At 42.7% G+C, this 23,790-nt stretch overlaps 1 protein-coding gene across 6 annotated transcripts in view; it reads right to left on the reverse strand.

Annotated features, from left to right (window-relative positions):
* Window positions 1–23,790, reverse strand: part of NDST2 (N-deacetylase and N-sulfotransferase 2) — a 258,226-nt gene that overhangs the window by 91,677 nt on the left and 142,759 nt on the right. For 5 of the 6 annotated variants that reach the window (XM_025212665.1, XM_025212662.1, XM_025212654.1 and 2 more), the window contains one exon: window positions 9,236–9,296. The exons of the other annotated variant lie outside the window; for it this stretch is intronic. The gene's annotated coding sequence lies outside the window, so the exon portion shown is untranslated. The remainder of the gene's footprint in view (window positions 1–9,235; window positions 9,297–23,790) is intronic. 6 annotated transcript variants of the gene reach the window in all.

A 23,790-nucleotide genomic window follows, 5' to 3' on the forward strand; every position in this document is an offset into this window, starting at 1 on the left:
GTTTGGGTGGCTAAGAGGGGCTTTGCTGGCCTTTTGCTTATTAATGACAACACTTTGTTTGCTTCCCTGTATCATACCCTGCATCATGGCCCTCCTGAAACGGACCGTTCAATCAGTTGTCAACCGCGAGATGCTTGTGCATTACCAAAAACTAGCAATCACGGACAATTATTAAGGATAGAGTTAAAAAAGCATCTTGAGGGGGGGAATTGTGGTAAAAATACACCATGACCTAGGCCTCTCTTGAGTAATAACCGTATGAGCCCCTCATGATCCCTTGTGTAAGAAGTACGAGGCCTAACGACTGAGTTGTGGGTTTCTTTTCCGTATGAGCCCCTCATGATCCCTTGTGTAAGAAGTACGAGGCCTAACGACTGAGTTGTGGGTTTCTTTTCCTTCTTGCTTGCTCTGCATTTTGTAACCGTATTGAACTAATGCCCTGAAGTTATACTAAGGTATAAGGTTATTAGAAGACATTAACTCTGCCGCAGTTCCCCTTTTCTTCTGTGCATGCGACAGAACTTTTTGCCGCAGTTCTGCTTTTTAAATACGCATGCACTAAACTTGACAGGGGATACTAACCAATAGCAAACTAAACCTCGCCCATAAGATAAGACGTAACACCTAGGAAATTGTGGTGCTGCCAATAGTTGTATGACACGCGATAACCCTTTGTCTATGTAAGCTATAAAAATGAAATCTCAAGAGAAGTTCGGGGCCAACATTGATTAGAGCATCAGCTCCTCTGTTGGCATTGCTTGCGCAACCAATAAACCCATGATGAACTCACCGTGTGTGTGACTCTCTCCTGAAGGTAAAATTGGCTTAGCCTCCAGGGGCACGAATCTAGCCGTTTGGGCAACACTCTGGCTAAAAAAAGACAGAAAGCCAATAAGGTAAATATGTGCCTTTACAGACTAACTATATAAGATCTATATATAGAGCACAAGCTTCCATGAACTCAAGTTCATTTAATCAGACAACCAGCTTGGTGCTTATATGAGCATTTTATCTTGTGGCAAACCCCAGAACTTACTGATGGACAGGTCCATTGTCCCACATTAAGTACCAGCAAATTATTCAAATAATCACTTCTCCTTGGAACAATTGCAGCTAATTTAACTGCTATTTAAGCCTACAGCTGTGCCCTGCCTGATCAGGAAAGCAGGAAACCAGTTGTCTGTTTTTAGTTTCTGTGTCCAAAAGCTTACCTAAACTCTCCCCCAACTATCCAGGTGGTCCAGTAAAAGGTATCATGAAAAAAATCCAAAAAGCAAGTTCCTTTCCTACAACTTGTTGCTTGTTTCTCCCAGAGTTCCTGAAAGCAGAGAGGAATTAAGGCCAGAAACTGAAAAACTGTAACTACTTATCCATCTGATCCACTTCACTTCAGACAACAGGTCCTTTCCAAGATGGGGAGCACAGGGATACCCTTCTTAGGGAGCTGCAGGGAAGCATTAGCTTTTCCTACCTAGGCTTTGGGCTCTAATGCAGACCCTTTTCAGCCTATGCTTGTTCATTACAAGAAATGTTTCCCTCCTAGGAATCAAACAACAAAACCTGGGAAAAGTTGCGTCCTGCTTCCAACCAAACCACCACTGTATCTACTATATTTCTGAAATCACCTCCCCCCTTGATGACAAGCTCCCCAGTCACAAAGATCAGGATAGTGATACTTAACCAGGGTGCTCTGGCACTCTGTGGTGCTTCAAGATCCTTTCAAGAGTGATACACAATGTTAGCATAGTTAGGGCTGCAACCATGATTCACAGGATAAACCCGGGGGTGTGTCCACACACACACACACGCACGCGCACACACACACACACACACGCCTCTTGCAGCGTCTCAAAGCCCTCTGAGACGCTGCAAGAGGCACGTGCAGGAACAAAAAAACCGATCCCTGCGCTGCAAATTTGGGGGGCGCTGATTGGGGCCAGGCAGGGCAGCAGTCCAGGGGGTTGAGGGAGCAAGCAGTGGCCTCTTGTTTTAATTGTGGAGGAACATGGATTTTGGGGTATTTTACAGAGTGACTTTGGGATTTTTTTTATCAGGGATTTTTCAGTTTTCAAATAGGGAACGCCAGAATTCCTGCTAGAGAGGCAGGTGGCAGGACCCAGGCAGAGGAGCCCGCTCAGAGCGGGCACGTTGGACCCAGCTGGAGGTGGCTGACCTCCTGGCCAATTGGGGTCAGGAAGACATGCTTTGACAGTTCAAACAAAGCAGGCCACCACACTGGGAATATCTTCTGGGTGACAGCTGCCCAGATGGCTGGGCAGAGGCACACATGGCAGTAATGCCTCACAAAGGTCACCCCTGCAGCCACAGCCCACTGGCAGCTGGCCCAGAGGGGCAGATGCCTCTACTGGCCATGCAGTCCCCATCCAGGTCTGGCAGGTCCCTGGCTGAGAATCACTGGGCTTGTCTACACATTCATTAATGCATTTTTGTTAACAAACATTATATTTAGTACCTCTGGGCACCTATACATGAGCATGGAGGCTGCCCCAACACGCAGCAATTCAACTGATCGAGTCTGTTGAAGTGTGGTAATTGCCATGCTCCAGAGGTCTCCTGCATCTTGTGTATCAGCATCCCCACACTTAAAAATGGAGGCAGGGGAGCTTTATCTAAAGCTCACTGAATGAGCTTTAGTTTTAGGCACGGGGACACTGATATAAAAGACACGGCAGTGCTTAAATTAAAGCGCCGCCTCCTCACCTTTAGATCATGTATAAAAGTGCCCTTCATTGAGAGGAACTAGAAAAAGGCGTATTTTAATGCACATTAGAGAAAGAACACATTTTTTGGTGATGCTTTAATTCATATTAAAATAGGCTAATGAGCATTAAAGTGCATGTGTAGACATGCCTACTACAGTAACTTTGGGATTTTTTTTATCAGGGATTTTTCAGTTTTCAAATAGGGAATGCCAGAATTCCTGCTAGGGAGGCAAGTACCAGGGCATTTCAGTAGACATGCCCATTATATCCTTCAGAGATTTTTGATAAATGAGGTAATTAAATCAATTTTAAGAACTGATGTTGGACCATGCAATTATACATCAGAGTAATGGCTGAGAAGGGAAAGCAAACCTCCATCCCTTCATATGCATTGAAAGAAATCCCCCTCTCTCATTACCAGGAACCCTGGTTTTCTCTGATTTAAAAAAAATCCCCAATTTTTGGTTTAAAAAAAAAGTAACCCCAAATCCACATTTTTCCATGATTTAAATTAAACACCTTTTTAAACCAGAGAAAACCAGGATTCCTGCTCATCACTAACATACAGCCTTGGGAATAACTGGGAGCCCTGGAGCTGTACACTTTCTAAGAGTGCTAAAGATCCAACCCTTATCTTTCCTTCAGTGTCTGGCTAAAATCTTATACTTTATAATTATAAGAAATACAGCTGAATATCAGACCTAGCTATGAGTGGTAAGAAAGTGAACTTTATGTGCCTCTGCAGCTACCTAACCCACTCTGCATAAAAAATATTAGCATATTTTTCAGTAATGATCCTCAATAATAAACCCTGACATGCCTGGGGTCATTACAGTCCAACTGCACATTTACTGGGATGTTTGTTAAAGGATAATGAACATTCTGAGCCCAGCACAGCAGTTATCCCTGCACTCAGGCCTTGCCTTCAGCTTCAGAGTTGGCACTGAATGATCAGTTCAGAAGCAACAAAAAAGTCAGTATCTTTGCAGTCCTGGATAGTTAAATAAAAGGGTGAAAGACCCTATCTTCCCAGGTAAATCTCTTAGCCCAGGGGCAGTCAACTTGGGGCATGCATGCCACAAATGGCATGGGCAGCTTCTGTGTGTGACACCTGGCAGATTGGAGAGGGACAGCCAGCACAGTGGCTGATAGGGCAGGATGCAAAAACCAGAGCAGCAAACCAGACAAGGAGCAGAAAGAAGAGGACCAGATTGGGCAGGAAGCAGGGGGAAGGGGGCAGAAAAATAGAGTTGATTAAGCAGGGGAAAGGGATCAGAGTGGCCCTGGGGAGGAGGGGTAGTTTGTGGCAAAAAAACTGGCCCCCACTGTTTTAGCAGCTCTAGATAAAGATCTACTTGATATCCCATGGAGCCCTGTTAATCCTCTCTCAGATGTCTGTGGTATTAACAGGGCTGTGCTGCTAACTTGTTTACTTGGATGTTTAAAATGACTAATTGGAAAAGCAAACAGCCTCTTCATACCATGCCATGTCAGGGAAGCTGCAACCAGCACATTCATAAGACTTTTTTTTTTTGTCAGACATCCTTCTTTCCTTCTCAGATTCAGGCCATTCTATAGCTGTATTGTAGACAGGCCCTAATGAGGACCTGTAGCAAGGCAGCTCCATTGAAACTGCCTTTCCTGATGCAGCCTGCAACCACCAGGAAGGAACAAAGGGCAAAGCAGGGTGTCTCTGCCAAGCTAAGCTGAGCACAGGAACTTGTACCCTGTTCTCACACAGGCCCCCTACCCTAATTCTTTGATTACTGTTTCACTTCCATTTTGCTCATCATTTTGCTACATTTTACAATGAGGAAACAGAAAGCAGGACAGGAGAACATACGGCTGCAGCCAGTACTATAAACCTTGAGACTGCAGATGGTAAAAACGGAAATACCTTCTCTCTGGTGACAGCAAGGAGAAAACATGTTTGCATGTAAATTTTGTTGGAAAAATCCCTCACTGCTCTCTTTCACAGTAAGAGCTGAAGGTCAGTTCAATACCTTTACCACGCTGTTCAACTGTTACAACAATATGAGAGAGGTTCCACTCTCCCAAAAGCTCCTTTAGGACTGAGGTGTCCAAATCCACACCCAACTCCAGCTATCTACAGTATATACTTCTTAGTCAAGAACTTACATTGCTGGGTACCCACATAAGGGCACTTACTTTCTATTCTTTCGTTAACGAGTTAACAAGGCTTTCTTAGGTGGTATCTTTTATTGGACCAACTAGGGAGGTGGGATGAAGTTAGATAAGCTTTTGAATGCAAGACCTGATTACCTATGTACTTGCCTGGAGCTTTCTGAGGGATCAGAGGGAACTCTACTCTCTACCAGTTCTGGAAGAATACAGGAAGATAGAAGGGTGCTTTATCCAAGCATTTTTCAATAATATCTGGTTTTCTTGGTCCAAGGATTCATTGGGGAATTGTGTTCCTTTGACTTAATCCTCCCCTGAACTCAGGGGCAGTGTCCCACTGGCCTGGCCAGGGGGAGACACCAATTACATCCAATAATAACTGGCCTAACAAACCAATACAACTGCTACCAAAGCGCAAGAGAAGAGGGACACTTTAGGCATGTGTCCTAATCTGCTCAAACCTTAAGAGCATGCAATCCTTGTAGGAGATTGTGGTAGATTTCCAGCTATACTGAATGCTTGCGTGAAACTTCAGAAAAGGAGTGTCTCACTAGTGACAAAGAGAGTCCAAGTCAATCATGAAATACTTGTTTTTTCATATTCTGAACGAAATAGACCCCCAAGTTTTGCTGGATGGGTATGGATGTTCCTGAATGCAGTGGATCAACCTGCCAGAGGCTCAGATTCCTAAGGATATAACACCTCCCTTATCTCCTGTCATCTCACTTATCCTATCTGACAGGTGACCACCAAGTCCTGTGATCAGGAGATTCAAGCAACAGGCTTGCCCCTTCTACCCCACTTCACTGAACAGAAGGGAAGGAGTATGAGGTCCCAGATTTATCACTAGAGCTTGTCAGCAATGTGACAGGATATAGAACATGCAGATAATTTTTTTCACTTGATCAGTCTGTCCAACTGGTGAGATGGTGCTGCTGTGTAGCGGCTGCAGCAACAGATGCAATAAATGGAAACAGGGTCGTTAATCTGTTCTGGCTGTTGAATGGATAGGTTCTTATTGCCCCTCAGTTGGTTTCCCAGCTCTGGGGCAGACTTTGGCAGTGTGGTGAATGCCTAAGCTCAGTGCTTCAGTCAAGTCCTAAGGATAACAAAAAAGCTGTTTTTTCCTGAAGATGCGTGTAAGCTCTGACCTGAGTAAATGCTATGACTTTGGTTTCATATTGTGAAAAAGTCTGTTACTATAGTATTACTATTCCAGTGAGAGAAGGAAAAGTCAATGGTAACCATGAGGCCCTCTCCCCCTTCTGTATGTTACAAAAGGAAATACCCCCTCCAAAATGGTGCTAGCCAGATCCAAACCATGAGACTACATTTAGCTCAAAGCACAAGCAAAAAAAGGGTGATGGAGGCCAGTAGGCAGCAATTCAAACTATCAACAGCAAATACAAATAAGAGGCAGGCTGTTGAAGATAGGGCATTTCCCAGGCAAAGTCCTCAACTTCACATTCATTTCCATGATTCCTTCAAAAGGGCCCAGACGCATTAATTAAGTTCCCAGACCAGCTGCAAAGTCCATGTGGTGCACAGATGTATTCACTGTAAATATGCAGTTAATATGTTTCTTTTCTAAAACTGTAAAGTGCTTAGAGATGGTGCAAAATCTAAAATGGATAAATAAATAAATAAATAAATCTTACAATCTTGTCTTTGGGAACAGGCAACCCTGGAAAAATCACTGGAATCATAATTGGCCAAAATCCAGCACTGCATTTGTATCTTGCCAATTTTGTTGAGATGTAATCCAATTAATCAATTCAAATACTTGAGATAAAAGCTAATTGAAACAACTGCAGTTACTTCTACTGCATGAATGTGAACGGGCACAATGAAGAAATACCATCTTGTACTTGCTCAGAATAACTCAGGGGACACTTCAGTGGTCTTGAAAAATATGGGACCTTGCTAGTGAGATTAGGATAACCCCACAACATTGGTAACACAAGGCTAGCACCTCCTGTGAAACAGACAGAGAAAAAAACTAGAGTTTGCTAGAGGTCTAATCAGGTCAACCAGGGAAAGGGTCAATAGATAACTATTTAACTGAACCAACTGGAAAGACAAAGGAAGAAACAGACAAAAGCTGGAAAAGGGTAAAATATATTAGAAGAGGACATGAATGGTCCCCATGTTTCTGATTTTTTTTGTGTGCCTTTTTGCTTCTCAACAGGTAGACCTAGTCTGATAGTAAAGAAGATTCTATTAGATACACAGGAAAGCATTAGATACACTGTGAACGCTGCTGTAAAATAAAGTTTGCACCGTTTACTCACTTAGCTGATAACTATAGAGAGTTGTTGGGTTTGGGCTTCCCACAGTAGAAGATGATTTAACCACAGTTAGCCAAAATACCCCTACTATTACTACTGGAAAAGTGGTAGAGCTTGTGCCAAGTATAAAGAAATCTTAGATCAGCAATGTGATCCACTGCTTAATTAGTAAAGACAATTTAGATCTTGAAAAGGCTCTACTTTCCCATGCAGTCACAAAAGTTTTGCAATCACAAACCAGCTATACTCTGCAGTGCAGTATGATGACAGTTTTTGATTATTACATTAAAAAAACCTCACAAGTGATTTTTTTCTCTGCTTTGTAATTAGGTACAGTGATTAGGATGGCTAATTTTAACACTAGAGGTTTCCCTTCATCTTGAAATTTTGCTACCACCCAAAAAAATGGACCAATTCTAACCTTACTCTGCCTCATTGTTGTCAGAGTAAAAAAAAACCCCAAAACACAAAAAACCCAACAGTGTAGTAGTGGATGTTCATCTACCCAATGCCAGAATCATCAGCACTGTAAACATTCCTCTTCCTACTATTGCTGCTCTGCCTGTGATGTCACACAACTGTATGTACATGATATAACACTAATGATGTTGTTACTCCCTGCCTCACTCTAAACATACAATTTCCCATATGAAAGTAGTGCAAACTACATATGGAATTATACACAGACCAATTTAAGTTGGATACGATGTCTTATGGGTTGCTTGTCCATCCTCCTCCACTGCAAATTCTGAACAATTCATTCAGATGATGGTGCTGAAATTTGCAAAAGGAAGTGCTCTTTCCATATTTGCCATCCTTTAGAAATCCTTTACACATTGGCACAAAGAATTCCTGCCACAATTCAAGTTAATTCAGTGCCTTTACTAATCCTTGTAGATTTTATTCATGCACAATTGACAGCAACACATATCAAAAGAGTCCACAAGCCCAAGGATTACAATCTGAAACCCACTGTGAAAATGTTATGTGCAGATAGTAGCCTCTCTTCTCCTGCAGCCCTTTGTGGAATTAAAGGAGGAGGTTAGTTTGATGCTGCCTTCCGCAGAGATTAAAATGCTTTCCTCAACCACCCCACTTTTTGTACACTGGAACTCAGAAGTACTAGCTGCCTGACAACCTACTCATTTTTCTCTTCTTACTTTTTCAGACCAATCTAATGGCATATACTGGATAAGAACAGCACTACTGGTCTATGCTCACTTTGTTTCTTTGTAATTTTCAGTGCAGCTGAAACTGTAGAAATCTACTTATATGAAGCAATCTGAGAGACCCTTAGAGCTGAGAATGCTCATTAGGTCCTCTGATGAAAAGGCTCTTCATCCAGGCATCTCCAGCACAGACACAAGGGCAAATCACCTCTCCTGTAGCCAAGCAAAGAATCTAGGAACCTTTCAACTGGGATGTGACATAACTGTATTGCCTCCCTACTACAGCACGGCATGTAGGAACTTCTGACACTAAAATAGGACTGTCATTTTCAAAGTTTTATCTGAAAACATGCACGTGTCAAGGGCACTTAAACTTCTAAGAACATGTTTAGTCCACATTCTTCCAGTTTTTTTTCTATCCAGTTCAAGTCTGAATTAATGGACGCTGAACAACTGCCCAAAGTGTTGCCCAGAAGGCATGCAGGTCATAACTCTATTCAGGAATTAAAAAAAAAAACCCAACCCAAACCAAAACAAATATTTAGCAAAGAGTACACAACCTTCCTGTTTGGTGCCCAATGCCCACCTCCCCATCTCCCTTAGGAAGGGCACCAGAAATTCCCTACTTATGCAATTTAACTTCCACTCTCAGGCACACTGACAGCTCTGCTACTGAGGGCAACAATATAACACTGTGTCCTTTCCAAATCATTCTATGCAACTAAAAAGAGATGTTAAATAAGAGAAACTTTATTGGATCAATTCAAGTCCAACCTCCTTCCCTAACTTGGTCCCCTGCCTCTTACTTTGAGGCGAGAACATTGAAGAAATGGAACTGAGGGACATATTCTTTTCCCCCTCACTCAGATGTGGAGGTGTGTGCACAACGCAAATCCAAAGACCTTACACTCACCTCCAGTGACACTGCAGAATGGGAGCTGCTTGCTGGAGACTTCTCTCCCCCACAAAACTTTCTGTTTTAAAATAAATAAGAGAGAAACATTGTTATAAAAGGTGCTCCATTCTCCCTTTCCTAAAGTCAACTCTCAACAGTGTTTGTAAATATTTGCTTAGCAAGAGCACTTTCACTCTCCAGAAACAAAGTAATGATTACATTACAGTAACCACTTTATGAGGGCAGAATAAGGCATTGAAAACACGTAATTTGCACTGACTGGACAGCTATTGAGGCTGTATGGTACAGTTGCATTTCTGCGCAGAACAGCATGAGACAGAGTAGGATGAGCTGAGAATGACAAATGCTAAAGAAACAAGAGGACAAATGCTAAAGATCTGTCTGGATGCAGAGAGAAAATACAAAAAAAGGGAGGAAAAATGTGGTGTGAGTTGAGAAACACTACAGTAATGCCAATGGGAGTTCTCATCTTCTGTCTAATAATACTTCTGCTATCTTTAACATGATCAATAAAATGAACTATAAGTCTTTGCCCCCCCTTTGTTTTGGCTACATATAATTAAATTCAGTCAGGCTTCATTGGTATGACAAACTATACAGAGACCGTGAAAGCATAGGAAAGAATTAGATCATAATGTACGTACAGAAGCATGAATGATCAACCCAGGACTGGTGACACCCCTTGCCTCACCCAACTACCTATCCAGGTGTCATGCAGATGATAAAAATGTTGCTCTGTGAAGCTAATTTAAACAGAAGAAACTTCCGCACATATGGAACGGGTGGCAGGCAGCTTGCCTGTGAGAGTACTGGACGCAGTCACTAGAGCACAGATGGGGGCACTTGTAGTAGGACAGAAATACCAGGGTTATTTACTGCACCTGCTGGGCAGCCTCTAGAGGCAGAGCTTCCACTGCAGATCTGCATCAGTGGTGGAAGGAAGGCTGCTCTGCTGAAACACCCTGGAGCTCCAAAAGGTGCTGATTCAGCCAGGCACAGCCACTCTGCCCTTTGAGCTGACCAGCCTGCATTGAGCAGGGGGTTGGACTAAATGACCTCCTGAAGTCCCTTCCAACCCTAATTTTCTATGATTCTAACTTCCCCGGGATGGGGAGTAACTTTAATTATTCTGTACCCAAATAGCAACCAAACAGAAAATGTACTTGTGCTGTACTATAACTGAATAAACTGTCCTAGGATGGGCACTTCCTTCTGCATTCTCAGGCAGCAAACTCATGGAAAGAGTATGGGAGACTCCTCTATTTCACCAATGTTGTAAGATGGGCACCTTAAAGGCTTTAGTCTCAAGAACCCTTCTTTTCTCCTTGGCATGTTGGTATGCCCAAACTCCATCTCGCCTGCTGATTACTAATCCATACACACAAGGCCATTTTGCTAGGCTCTAGACATTAACCAGAAGACTACTGAGTACTATTAGGAATGCCCTATTCCCTTAGAGGTAAATAAGCCATTTCCCTGGGCAAGTCAGATGGTCAGATCAGACCAGGAGGCGAAACAATTAGATATGATAGCAAAATGATTACTGTTCAGTCCCAAAGGCTGGGCCATCCATGTCGCTGCAAAGGAAACTGATTTTAAACCAATGAAAAGGAAACACTTTTCCATACAATGCCCAATTAACCCATGGAACACACTGCCATAATATGTAACAGAGTCAAGAGCTTAATTATTAGTCACATGTCTACTGTAGCAACATATCTACTGCATGCTGGGACCTCTTTGTGCTAAGCACAGTACATGGATTCAGAAAAACAACAGACCCTGCCCCATACAGTACTAGATTAGACACGTATATGACTAACAAGGATATCAGACAATCAATCAGCTCAAATTTAGTTGAAAAGTATAACTTTGTGAGGGGTGAACATGGCCTGGATTTGGCATATCTATGAACCCCTGAATAGTGGGAGTTAGAAAGCTGCTGTCCTTGGAGGCAGATTAAGCCCTAATAGCCCACAGCAAGGGTGCCTGCATCTCACTCTGCAGTCTCTGGTGCAGGTTACAGTTCACAACTCTTATCTGGTCTGGCAAGTTCTGCCTTCTATGTACACCATGTATTTAAAAAAGCTGATGGAGAAGAATCATTCCCAGGCTGCTGATGAATCCCGGAGGGCTTAACAGCAGACAAGGGCTGTTGCTGTACAATAGATCACAGAAACAGAGAAGACATGCAGAGAAGAGTGTGAGCTGTGATTACAGTTTATATTCCAACTTTAAAAAAATACAACTCTCCAGCATGTACAAAAGCTGAAACAATATTATTCATTAACAGAGACAGTGGACTCCTTCCCTTAAACAGCCCCACTACCTCCCATGCATGCCAAATCTCTTCTCAGCCTTTCCCCTAAACAACTAGTAGATGTCTAGAGCTGGAAAGCAGGTATTTAATAGGAGTTTAAATGCAGAGAAGCAGAGAGAGGTCTTGCAAAAGTGGTCAGGGAGCCTGTACCATGCACAGAGCGTCACATCCAAGGGATGAAGGTGATTGTGGGAGAAGTTGACAAAGAGGTGAACAAAGCTGAAAAACATGAGCAGAAAAGGAGTGATGGGGCAATAAGAAGTTTACCAAGTTGAATAACTGGGAAGGGGTAAAGCTTTAAAAGGTATACCAAAAAATTTCAATTTGTCTTGGCTGTGAACAGATTAAAAGAAAAAGAGTGACACGATCAAATTTGAAGGCTATTTTACTCCTGGACTGTGGCTGAAGCTGACCAAACCTGTGTCTTTCTGTGTAATTTCCTTTGAACGAACTTTAAGACTAAGGGAGGAGGTGCATGTGGACCAGCCTTCTGAGTACAGAGCAGGTTTTACCACAAACAGCAGCAGCAGTAAGGCAGCAGTTCCTAAACTCTCAGCGTAAGAAACAGTAACTTATTTCCTCCCCTAGTCCAGAGAGCTCACCGATATCATGCACAAATACGCAGTGCACAATTCTGCATGATGTTAGTTAACAAGTAAACTAATTTTAGGAGGCAACACATCTCTTCTGATGTTTATATTTAGTTTTTAAAAAAACAGTGGTAAAAGCAACAGAATCAAGAAAACTTTCATTTTGCAGAAACTTGACCACAATGACTGCTTGAATCAGAAGGTCAAAGGTCAGCATGTGTATAGTATGGGTACTTAATAAGGAATGGACCTGTAGATTTGTATGCCCCAGGTTTGTTTGTTTTGTTTAACACTAATCATCCTGAAAGTCTCATTTTCTATATTACTTCAGAAGAGAGAAAAAACCTCAGTGCAGCAAATGCTGTGGGGAGTGTCTGTGACATAAGAGAGAATGGTAGAAGGTCCTGCCAAGGCATGGCTCCACCATTATGATGCAAAACAGCTTTCCTGAAATCCAGAAAGGTGCTTAGGTTTTTAAGTAGATACATCTTAATATTTACACTGATCAAATACAACAGACTCCACCTGTCTCAGACAGTATATTTCACGAAGGAGTCCAAGTTCAAGCTGCTGTTCCCAGCAGGATTTTATTCTGAGTCTGGACAAACAATACAAATAAAACTAGATAGGCAGTAATTCTGGTTTATATAACCCTGTAGTAACAGAATCAGATAAACTAAGTGTAGTTTTGGTCCCCACAGCTTAAAGAGGATATAAAAAATAAACAGAAGGGCAGTAAAAATACACAAGGATTAGAGAATAAGCCTTAAGTGGTAGAATAAAAGAAGTTACTTTTATACAGTCTAAACAAGACCAGATCCACAGGGACATGATCAGTCTTGAAATCCCTCTTAAGTAACACAATTGGCTTTTTTGTTATTTTTAATTAATTTGTGTAAAGAAACAAACAATACAAAATAAAGAAAGAAACATGACTTTCACCTCACTAATCTTCCTGAAGGGTGTACGTGATTGCCAGAGTTACGCAATTTTACAACTCATCAATTCTGCACAAATACCAGACAGACATTAGGATGTATGCATGTGAGCAGGAGAAATTTACACAGAAAAACAGGAAGTGCATGGACAAGAGGAGGTTGGGGCAGAGGCTCAGAAGGGGTAAAGTTAGATGAAAAGAATAATTTTGAACATTTTTTTTCTATCCAAGCACATCTAGAAACAGGATGAAATGGTGTAAGTGGTCCATATAGCAAAACCGATTTCTTCTTTTGGCTGCTGAGATGGAGGCAAATACTACTGCTTTGTTATCTGGACATAACTCTACTCCTTTCATCTGTGTACAATAATGCTCTTGGAGATCACAGAAAGCCTCAAGAGCCACAAAGTCCCTGTTGCAGAGCTAAATCCCACTTTACAGTTAAGTGCCCAAATCTTCAGCAGAGGTCTGGTTGCTGAAACAGTGTGCTACTTTATCTCATGCCCAACTCCTTCCTCAATCTGAGCAGGAAGATTGTCAAATGGTCTCAGCTTATGTATCAGGGCCTCCATTTTCTTTATTGCGGCACCAACGAATGCCAGAGGGTAAGGGTTTTATCTTGTGCAACCCCTCTGGTGTCCAATACACTTTGAATAAGATTCTTTTGTTGCAGCAAGCACAAACGGAGATCCACACAGGCACCATAAATGTAATGTAGTATGCTCTGTCATTGAGGTTCTTCTTAGAGTACTGATAATTCCCCTTCTCCCTCTGCTTCCACAAAGAACTCCAGACTAAAGGGGGTTATTCTTCATTAAAAATGCCTATATAGTGGGCATAGGAATTTATGATGTGTTCCTAAGATTCCATTAGACCTGGGAGCTTTGACCATCTTAGGGTGTCTGGGACAAATTGCTGTTATTGGAATTTGTGAGCATCTTAATTTAAAGGATTGCTATGCCACTAAAGGTGCCAGCTCACAGCGCTGCTCTAGCAATAGAAAAGAAAAAACACTCTTATTCTGTGTTTGTACAGCAACTCTCAATGGATCCTTGTCCATGTGTAGAATTCCAATGTGCAACAATAATACAAATAAATAGTAAAAAACCCCAAAACTAGCAAGAGACAAATTAGGAAATCTGCACGATGCCCCTCATCAGCCAGCTTTTCCAAGTTACAGGTTTACTATCATTCTGCAAGTCTGGGCTTTCTAAAAACCTACTTCTGCACTAAAGCAAGAATGAAACTGGCCAGGACAATTCAGCACCACTCTAAGCACCGTATTATTTTTCCTCAAAGAGGAAGAGTAGACTAGTGGTTCTCAACATTTTTAGGTGAAAGGCATGCTTTGTTAAACTCAAGGCACCCCTCTTAGCTTTTGCTTGTTTTTTGACTACAGAAAAAGAATAGAGAAATTCATCTGTTGAAAAGAACTCGGAAAGACCACAACAGGTTAGAATCCTTTTGACACTACCGCTTGCTATTTGAAATATCTGGGTTTATCTTGTGAATCACATAGGTCGGGGGTAGTCAACTGGGGGTACGCATACTTCCAGGGGTACCTGAGAAGGCTCTAAGGCAGGGCTGGGCAAAATGCAGCTCGCAGGCTGGATGCAGCCTGCCAGGCCATTCTATATGGCCTGCGGGGCCCCTAAACAACTTAGAAAATTAACAGTTATCTGCCCCCGGCTGCCTGTCACAGGGCCCTCAATGGCTTGGCAAAACTCAGTAAGTGGCCCTCCGCCCGAAATAACTGCTCGCCCCTGCTCTTGGGGGTACATGTGGGTGGGCAGGGGTGGAGTGCTGCAGCACAGGTACCACCCACCCAGCTGGATGTGAGGGAAGCTACCACCACTCTGCATTCAGCTGTGTACCCCCCTCCCTGCCCTACGTTTGGCCGTATGCCTGCCCCCCTGCTCTGTGTTGGGCTGCTGGGGGTACACTGTTCTGCATCTGGCTGCCGTGGGTACACTGATCCAAAAAGGTTGAAAACCCCTGATGCAGGTGCTTGCACCTCAAGAATCCTGGCTGAGAATCACTGGAGTATACTTGATTCTCAGAGTGAATTGGGTGCCTTATTGCCTGTTCAATTTTATCCACATGGCTACATACACCCACGCTGGAATCAACTTGATATCTATAACATAAAAGCATAACCATAGTTCTGCAGGAAGTAATGCAACAGTTGAGGGGAGGGAATCGTTCATGATTGAAGCGTGTTAATTCTTAAGAATAAGAGCAACCAAGTCTGGGTTTTGAAACAGAATACAAAACATGGGTTGAAGCTCCATCACTGTAGCTGCCCAAGAAAGTTTTGGATAAGACTTGGATGAAGCAAAGCTTCTTTCACGAGCTGAGCATGAAGATGCAAGAGGGAAGAAAGCAAAAGAGCAGCTTCTTGATGAAAGAAGGAAAGAGGAGTAGTAGGTAGCTTGGCAGAATCTCCTGGGCAAAAGGTGAGGATGGAACTAAGCAGCTGGGGCACATGTAAAAGCAAGTTAACTGGAGTATTTTTTATCAGTTAAGTATACTTTAACACATATAATTTCTCTACTATGCTTAATTCATGTGCATCCTGCAGAACTGGTTTAAGATGGGAAAAGGTTTATGACCCCCAGTGAAGCTGTTAAATGAATACTCATTTCTAATGAAGGAAGGTGAGAGACTCTTTTCACATACCTGGAGCTCATTTCTCATGCCTCCCCACCTTCTAAGCTGTGTTATTTAAGCTCAGTGAACTGAAAAAGCCTTCACAATAGAAGTTAAAGGAGGAATCACCTGAGGAAGCAACCATATCAATTATATTATAATGCAGAGCAAGTGGTTCACTATGGTTCATTGCTCAGATAATGCACTATTTAGGATCTTACTGGTCCATACATGGCATCCTGTGGTTGGTGAACTGAAAAAGAGGGGAAAAAAACACTTCTCTGAGCCTATTCATACCATGGCAGATCTGAGATACAGTCCTAGTTGGCTTATGAGGGAAGGCTGAGGGACTTGGGTCTCTTCAGCCTAAAAAAGAAAAGCTTGAGAGGGGACTTGGTAGCAGCTTACCTCTACATCAGGGGAATACATCAAGGGCTCGGCGAACACCTCTTCACCAGGGCACCCTTGGGGAAAGCCAGGAGTAATGGCCACAAACTCCTGGAAGACCGTTTCAGGCTTAACAGTAGGAAAAATTTCTTCACAGTTAGGGTGTCCAGACTGTGGAATAAACTCCCTCCAGAGGTGGTGCAATCACCTACTCTGGAAATCTTCAAGAGGAGACTGGACGGTCACCTTTCTGGGGTCATCTGACCATGGCTGTTTTCCTGCCTGGTGCAGGGGGCTGGACCCAATGATCTTGCAAGGTCCCTTCTAGCCTCGCACTCTGTGAATGAATCTATGGCTATATTTGTATGCACCCAGGCTGCACTCACATCCTTGCTAGCCAGATTGCTCTTGAGGACCAATTCACAAAAATGTGTAATGCAGGCGGCCAACATTAAAGCAATGACTGTATCTGTCATTGTCCTCCTTCAGCAACAAGAAGCAATTTGACAGGCAGCTAACTAAGTCTTCCTGTCCAACCAACTGCCATCAAGATGAAGGGGAACCCCTTCCCCCACAAAAAAACTCAGTTACCAGCCTCTGGTCAGCAAAACTACACAGCCTAACAAAGATCATGCTAACTTTATGATAAGAGAAGGGACAAGAGCAGAAAGCAAGAGGAGAGCTGAAAAAGCAATCAGGGCTCATGGTAGAAGTGATAGCTTTTATTAGACTAACAAGATTTTTACAAAAAAATGTCTTTAATTGCAAGCTTTAGGGCACAAACACCCTTCATCAGGCAGTGGAGAAAAGATTGTAAAAGTTCTCCTGAGTAGAAATTAAATTTCATATTTCATAGGATTTCACAGAGGAAGCAACAGATGGAAAGCTCCTCTGGGCAGGCAGTTCTTAGCTGGTAAGGAGTCTCTCAGTTCTCTCTAGAGAAGGGGTTGTCAACCAGGGGTACACGTACCCCCAGGGGTACCTGGCAAGGCCCTAGAGGGTGCACATGGGTGGGCAGGGACAGAGCACTGCCACCCACCACCCTGCGCCGCCGCCTCCCAGGACCAGGGCCAGTGGTGGCTGCTGCCATCTATCCACCACCCGGTGCTGCTGTCACTCTGCATCTAGCTGCGTGCCGCGCCACCCCAACCGTATCCGGCTGACAGGGGTACACTTATTAAATAAGATTGAAAACCCCCTGGTCTAGAGGAAAAAGCAATCAGGGCACATGGTAGAGGTGATATATTTTATTAGACCCTGATTGTTTTTTCCTCTAAACCAATACTGCTACAACCTGGATACCTGACACATGGAAAATATCTAATTTTACCTAATTTTTTAAATTAAATCTTTATAATTTCCCAAGCAGGAAGCAACTGTGACCACCTGAAACCTGAGATACTGCTCCTGCCTTGGTTCAAAGTAATCTGCATCATAACAGAGCCTCACAAGACAGTTGAGAGACTCCTTAGCTGAGAGCCAAGAACTGCCTGCCCAAAGAAGCTTTCCATCTATTGCCTCCTCTGTGAAATCCTATGAAACATGAACTTTCATTTCTACCCAAGAGAACTTTTACAATCTTTTCTCCAATGCCTGATGAAGGGTGTTTGTGCCTGAAAGGTTACAGTTAAAGAATTTTGTTTTTGCAAAAATCTTCTTGGTCTAATAAAATATCACCTCTACCATGAGCCCTGATTACTTTTTCCACTAGACAAATATGGCTATAACCTGAATACCTGACAGAGGAGAGCTGAGGAAGAGGTACTAGATAACAGCCCAAAGCAGTTACCAGGGATTTTTCCTTGTTCTCTTTCTCTTCTTTATATATGTGTAAGGGAGACAGCTCCAGGAACCACTGAAAAACCTTTGGGAGTTCAAGCTCTCTTCTCTTTGATTTGTTTCAGCCTCTGTTCCAGCCAGAATCAAAGGCTGATCTCTTATGCAAAGGGAAGCAAAGCACTACAGACTTGGAGAAAGTGGCAGCTTCCTTTCTGCCACAGGGCCAAAGCATCTTGTCAGCACTGCTATAATGAAGGTGGTAGCATTGCAGTATTCTCTGAACATGGTTAATCCTTCTGCCTCACTCAGGCTGTTTAAACAACTCAGCTCCTAGCTTTCTCAGCACTACAGCTTCCATGACATCCTACATTATCAGTATGTCACTAATGAACAAAGTCTGCTGGGGTGGACATCACCCTCTCCTGGAGCAAAGAAGCTAAAAGTCCCCATTTTGACAAAGTGCTGATTCATCTCTCCATGCCGAGTCCCAAAGGCCACATCTACACCAGGAAAATAAGTATGTTTTATCATTTCAGCTAACCCAGTCCTCTGATATTAAAGATAAACAATAAAAATAATGATTAATTATGCAGAAGACCCAACTTGAAAATACTGTAGGAGCTGGGCTTCCTCAGGTCAATGTCACAAAGTGAACTTAATGCCATCACCTCTGAAGTGGCACACTTGCCAATCTATTTACAGTGAAGCAGAATGCAAACACTGGGAATTTTGAGAGCTGGAAATTTCTTTCTTTCTATCTTCCATGACACTCCCTTAAGCATAACTGTTTGGCCTACATGATCCCCATTCTCAGCATTTTTCATTTATCATTACCAATATTTGATATGGACTGTATTGCTTATACAAACTCCTCACACTTCCTTTTAGTGTTACCCTTTATGAGAAAGTGAAGCACACTCTGCCTTCCAGAGGAGATTCCTCCAGTGTCTGAGAGGGCAGGAACTATATACAACTCTTTACTTAAGCCCATGGAGAAGCCTGCTACATGAATTGATGATCCTTGACTTACCATTTTGTAAAAAGGACTCTTTAATTAAACATCATGGTGTTCATTTGTACAAAGGGTTCTCTTATGCAAAACATAAGAGTACCCTATACTCAAACAAAAGCAAGGTACAAAATACACTACAGAACCAAGTTCAGCCTGAGTGTAAAAGGTTATCACCTCCACTGAAGGCAATGGAGTGGCAGCTACTTCTACCACCACCAGAGTTCAAAGCAACTGTAAGCAATGCAAGTAATCAGAGCTAGGCAGTACAGTAGAATCAAGACTTCTAAACAGATTACCCACGCTGTAACAATCTTCAGATCCTATGGATGAAGCATAGGTCCTTTGGTTTTCACTTATGCTTCCAAGTCCACCATTCGGCTATATAAAGCCCACCTCCACCTTGCAAGCTGCTGCCTGAATGCTCCCTGCGGGTACTGTTACCTCACCCTTTGCTAGTTCAGCATGCTCAAGACCTCAACAGTCAGTTTCTTCTTCCCCTGGAGGCTCTCAGTTGCTACCAAGCTTGGCCTGGTATGTTGCTAATCATTACCAAGCTGTGTTGTGCCACCAGCAGAAAATATTAAAGGAAAGTTCTAGTTTCATCTACAACTATTTGGGAGAAAATCCAAGTCACCTATTAAACTCAGTTTCCCTCTTTTAAGCTGATAGAGAACCTCAGCACTCAAATCCATCTAAACCAAACATACCTCTTTTAGCTGCCTGGTTCCCCAGACTTTCTCATACTGCAGAATATTACGTAGGACTGAGGTCCTTACTTGAACTACTCTACTCAGCCAATCCACACCTTCCACGAAGCAGCTATAGAGCTTGGTTACACAAACATGTATCACATGAAGAGATGAACATAAATTCCCTTTAATGCTGTGGGTGCAAGTGCTTGGCTGAATCTCCTTATTTTATATTATGTTGTTTATTTTTGCTTCATGGACTTTGGAGTCCGACAACTGGCTTGTGGTTGAATTTACAAGAAACCACTCCCCCTAAAAAGTATACATGTATCAGCTACTCAGGGAACAGGTAACTTGACAAATGCTTTCAGTTTAGCTAGGCAAAAAGCCTCTGGAAATCAAAAGGTCACGTCAATACTGACTCACTTCCAACCCCAGGCCAGGAAATAAGCTCTACCCACTGACTCATGCTAGACCTGCAATTATGCATAAACAGGTCAGGAGCAGGCCCAAGCAGCTATAAGTGCCCCACTCCTATGCCACACACAGGTTCTCAGAGATGCCTCAGTACAGGCGAGTAGGCAGGGGGTTTCCTGGGGTTAGGAGACAAACAATAGAGAGACATGGCCAAAGAGCCTGGGTCACAGCCAGCAAGAAGCATTCATACGTGAAGACTGACTGGTGCACTGAAAGCAGCTCTGTGGATCACTGAGAACCACAGATCCAGCAAGGCACTAATACAATAACTCAGGGGTTTTCCACCTTTTTTAGTAAGTGTAGCCCCAGCGGCTGGACACAGAGCGAGGGGGCGGGAATGGCACACGTTGGGATCTGGAGCTGGGTAGCACCTCTGCCCTCACCCCGCCAGCACCCTGCTCCTGGGATGCGGCAGTGGTGTGGGGTGGTAGGTGGCAGCGTTCCATTCCCACCTGCCTGCACATACCCTTTAGGGCCTTCCCAAGTACCTCCCCCGGTTGACAACCCCTGTTATAATTCTATATAAGGCCACTGGCACTTTGCTTTGAACAGTACACTTGGAAGAAGAAACAGTACCCAGAACCCCGCAGCATTTTCAGGCCCCACTAACTGAGTAAGCAATTTCTTGTATTCTAATTCACTTTAATGAAACTCTCTGCTTCTCTCCTCAGGTTCTCCTCAGCCTCTGAGCACTGTGACTGTTTAGTCTCCCCCATTTCATCCTCTGGTCTCATTGTGATTTTATTTAATTGAATCAGTGATTAAATTCCATGTGCTTCCACACAAATATCCTGCCCCTTCGGCAAGGAGCTGGACCAGATGATCTTGCGAGGTCCCTTCCAACCCTATTGTCTATGAAATCTATGAAATTTGAAATTTCTGGTTTAACTGAAACATTAGCAAAGATTCCCTTAGCTTTCCAAGAGATCGACTGCAAATGCAACCTTATGTGAGCATAATTTTCTTACTTATGTTTTTAAGAGCCATCTAGCCAGCTGGAGGGTAGGGTTTGTTTTTTGGGTTTTTTATGGAGTCACTATATGAAAAACCTTTAGTCTCATTGTAGACTGGGCCAAAGCCATGACTTAGCATGCCCTTGTGGGACAGCAATATTCTTTCACCATTGGAGAAAGAAAAATACATCTTAGAAAGCACAGGGAGAGTGAATTTTAATTTCACAGTAGAAAATTATAAAATTGCATTTCAGTGGATGATATACAGGAGGGCTCAACGAACAAGACTTTGGCTCTTTTGTCAAAAATGATTCACATTCCCATTTTAAGGCAGGCTAAATAATTACTGTCCAAAGAAACAAATCTGTATCTAGAGCCACAGAGAAGGCTTCCATACTAGAAACCAAATGAGGCCCAAATCCAATGCCAAAGGAGGCAATGCAAGTTTTTTTCTAACTTCAGGCTTGACTGTTCTGCACAACTATATGCCTATATGTAAGCATGTAAAAAAACATGATGGTGTGTGTAGTTGTAACAGCTTTATTGGCATGAGTCTAGGTTCCAAAGCAAGTTTAGCATATAAGTTTTTAAAACAGATCTTTATTATTCTTGAGTTCCAGCATAAGCCACTCATCTCTACAAGATCTGAGAATCCAGGTAACATTTATTTCTTTTTGGCCTGCTTTATAAAAAGAGGATATGGAAAGCCAATGACCAGCCTTGTTTCTTTCAGTTAAGCCTCCCCCTGCTTGAATTAAGTGAATGGGCTAACTGAAACTAAAGGTTCAGTTCCCAACTACATTAGTCTATTTATTTATGTTTCTTAAAAGTACATGTTCCTTTTGTTTGAACAAATTTATAGAGATAGTGGCAAGAAAATCTCCCATAAAAATGACTCCTCTTAAATCAATATAGATAAAAACAGCAGTCTCACCTCATATAGTACAATGAAAACTGCCTTTCCCCAACCCCATCCATCAGCTCACCTCTGGAAAACTTACAAATTTTGTATCATGCCTAGGAGATGAAAAAGTCCAGACCCTGATGGCCTGCAGAAGGAAGGTAGTTCCAAAGTCTAAGATCCTTCCTGGAAAACCCTTTATCATCAACTCCATTTAAAACAAGGGTAGTGCTGTCTTAAGCATCCTCTTCCTTATTGAAAATGCAGCAGCAACAAAGGGAGAGAAGGGAGGTAATTTTTCCAGTATCCAGAAATCAAGCCACTCCACACACTATCAGTTAAAACCAACACCCTAAGTCTATCTAAGTCTACTAAACCAGTACCCAGGACTGACTACTGGGCAATGATGTGACAGGTTCAGAATCATACGCAGCAATGAATACGTGGCTAGCTTCAGTCTCCAAACAGAAAGTGCATTGCAAGTAACCTAATCTCTAAATTGACAAGGATGCAAGAACTATAACAAGGACTTCAACTAAATGAGAAGGACACATATGCACTTCTCTTTTAAAAGCAAACACTTTCCATCAGTTCCTTGATCCAGGAACAAAGAACTGATTTACCAAGCCGGACTAATGGACCACCTGACCTCAGTATCCTATTTGACAATGGTCTCACCAAGCTGCTTAATAGGAAGGTGGCAAGAAACCATTATCAAACAACATGCCTATATGGAAACAGTGTTCCTAATGCCAAACAATTAGTGGTCAGTTTATGCTCCCAAGCATGGCAGTTTACATTCAATCCTACCAGATAACCCTTGAGGTCCGTTCCAGAACTTTAATTCTAGGGTCTCTTTAATCTGACTGTAACTTGTAATGGTCAGAGATCAAGAAAAGACTCTCAGATTGTGACATAACAAAGAGCAGGCAGTGTTTGTAGGGTATGTACACACGTGCATGTTTGCCAACTGGTAGGCACTGCTGTAAATCTTCTCCCTCTCTCCAAAGTACTTCTCCCAACACTGGCTTTGTTGGGGCTAGGAATTAGCCACCTAGCTCTCATTCAGGCCCAAGTGTGGATCAGGCTTGGAAATGCCAACAGTACCAGGAGTACTGGTATAATAAAATACTATTTACTCTTATAGAGTATGTTTCACCCACAGATGACACAGCACCTTGCTGAAAGACAGTACGTATTACTACCCCCATTGTACAAATGGGGAAACTTAGCAGGTATTAAAGGCCTTACCCAATGTCATTCAGGGAGTGACTGTCAGTCAGGAACAAAAGGTATGTCCAGGAACTCCCAAATCCAGGACCACGTGGCCTGGGCACAGCACCACACTGGCTCCTTCCAAAGGTGGTAGAGCCAGGGCGTTTTCTTCTGCCTATTCAAAACATTGATTTGTTTTCTCCTTCCCAGAGAGCAAGTTCTGGACTATGTAAGCATACTTTTTACAGGGATGCTAATACATCTTGAGGTTGGAGTTTTGATTCTCTCAACATTTTGGCCTCCTGTTTTAACCTTTTAAATACAGGGCACACTGATGTTTAAGTTTCCCAGAGGGAAAAGGCAGTCAACATAATGCACACTTTGTCTGTAATAAACCCCTTTCATTTAGCTCCTTCTCGCCAATACCAAAGCCAGCCTTAAAATCAGTAATATATTCCTGTTCTCTGCAGCAAGCCCCACTCTACATCCCTGAATTGAGCAAAACATTTTTCAGCAAGCAACAGCAAAATTAAAAGATCTTAACCACACAGGTACAACCCTACTAATAAAACTCCCTGGAGCCTTTCCTTTTCTGATAAAATACTAGGTAACAAACAGTTTTCTGCCTTTCTTCCTTCCTCCC

This window comes from Alligator sinensis, unplaced genomic scaffold (genome assembly GCF_000455745.1).
Source record: "Alligator sinensis unplaced genomic scaffold, ASM45574v1 scaffold109_1, whole genome shotgun sequence".
NCBI lineage: Eukaryota > Metazoa > Chordata > Crocodylia > Alligatoridae > Alligator > Alligator sinensis.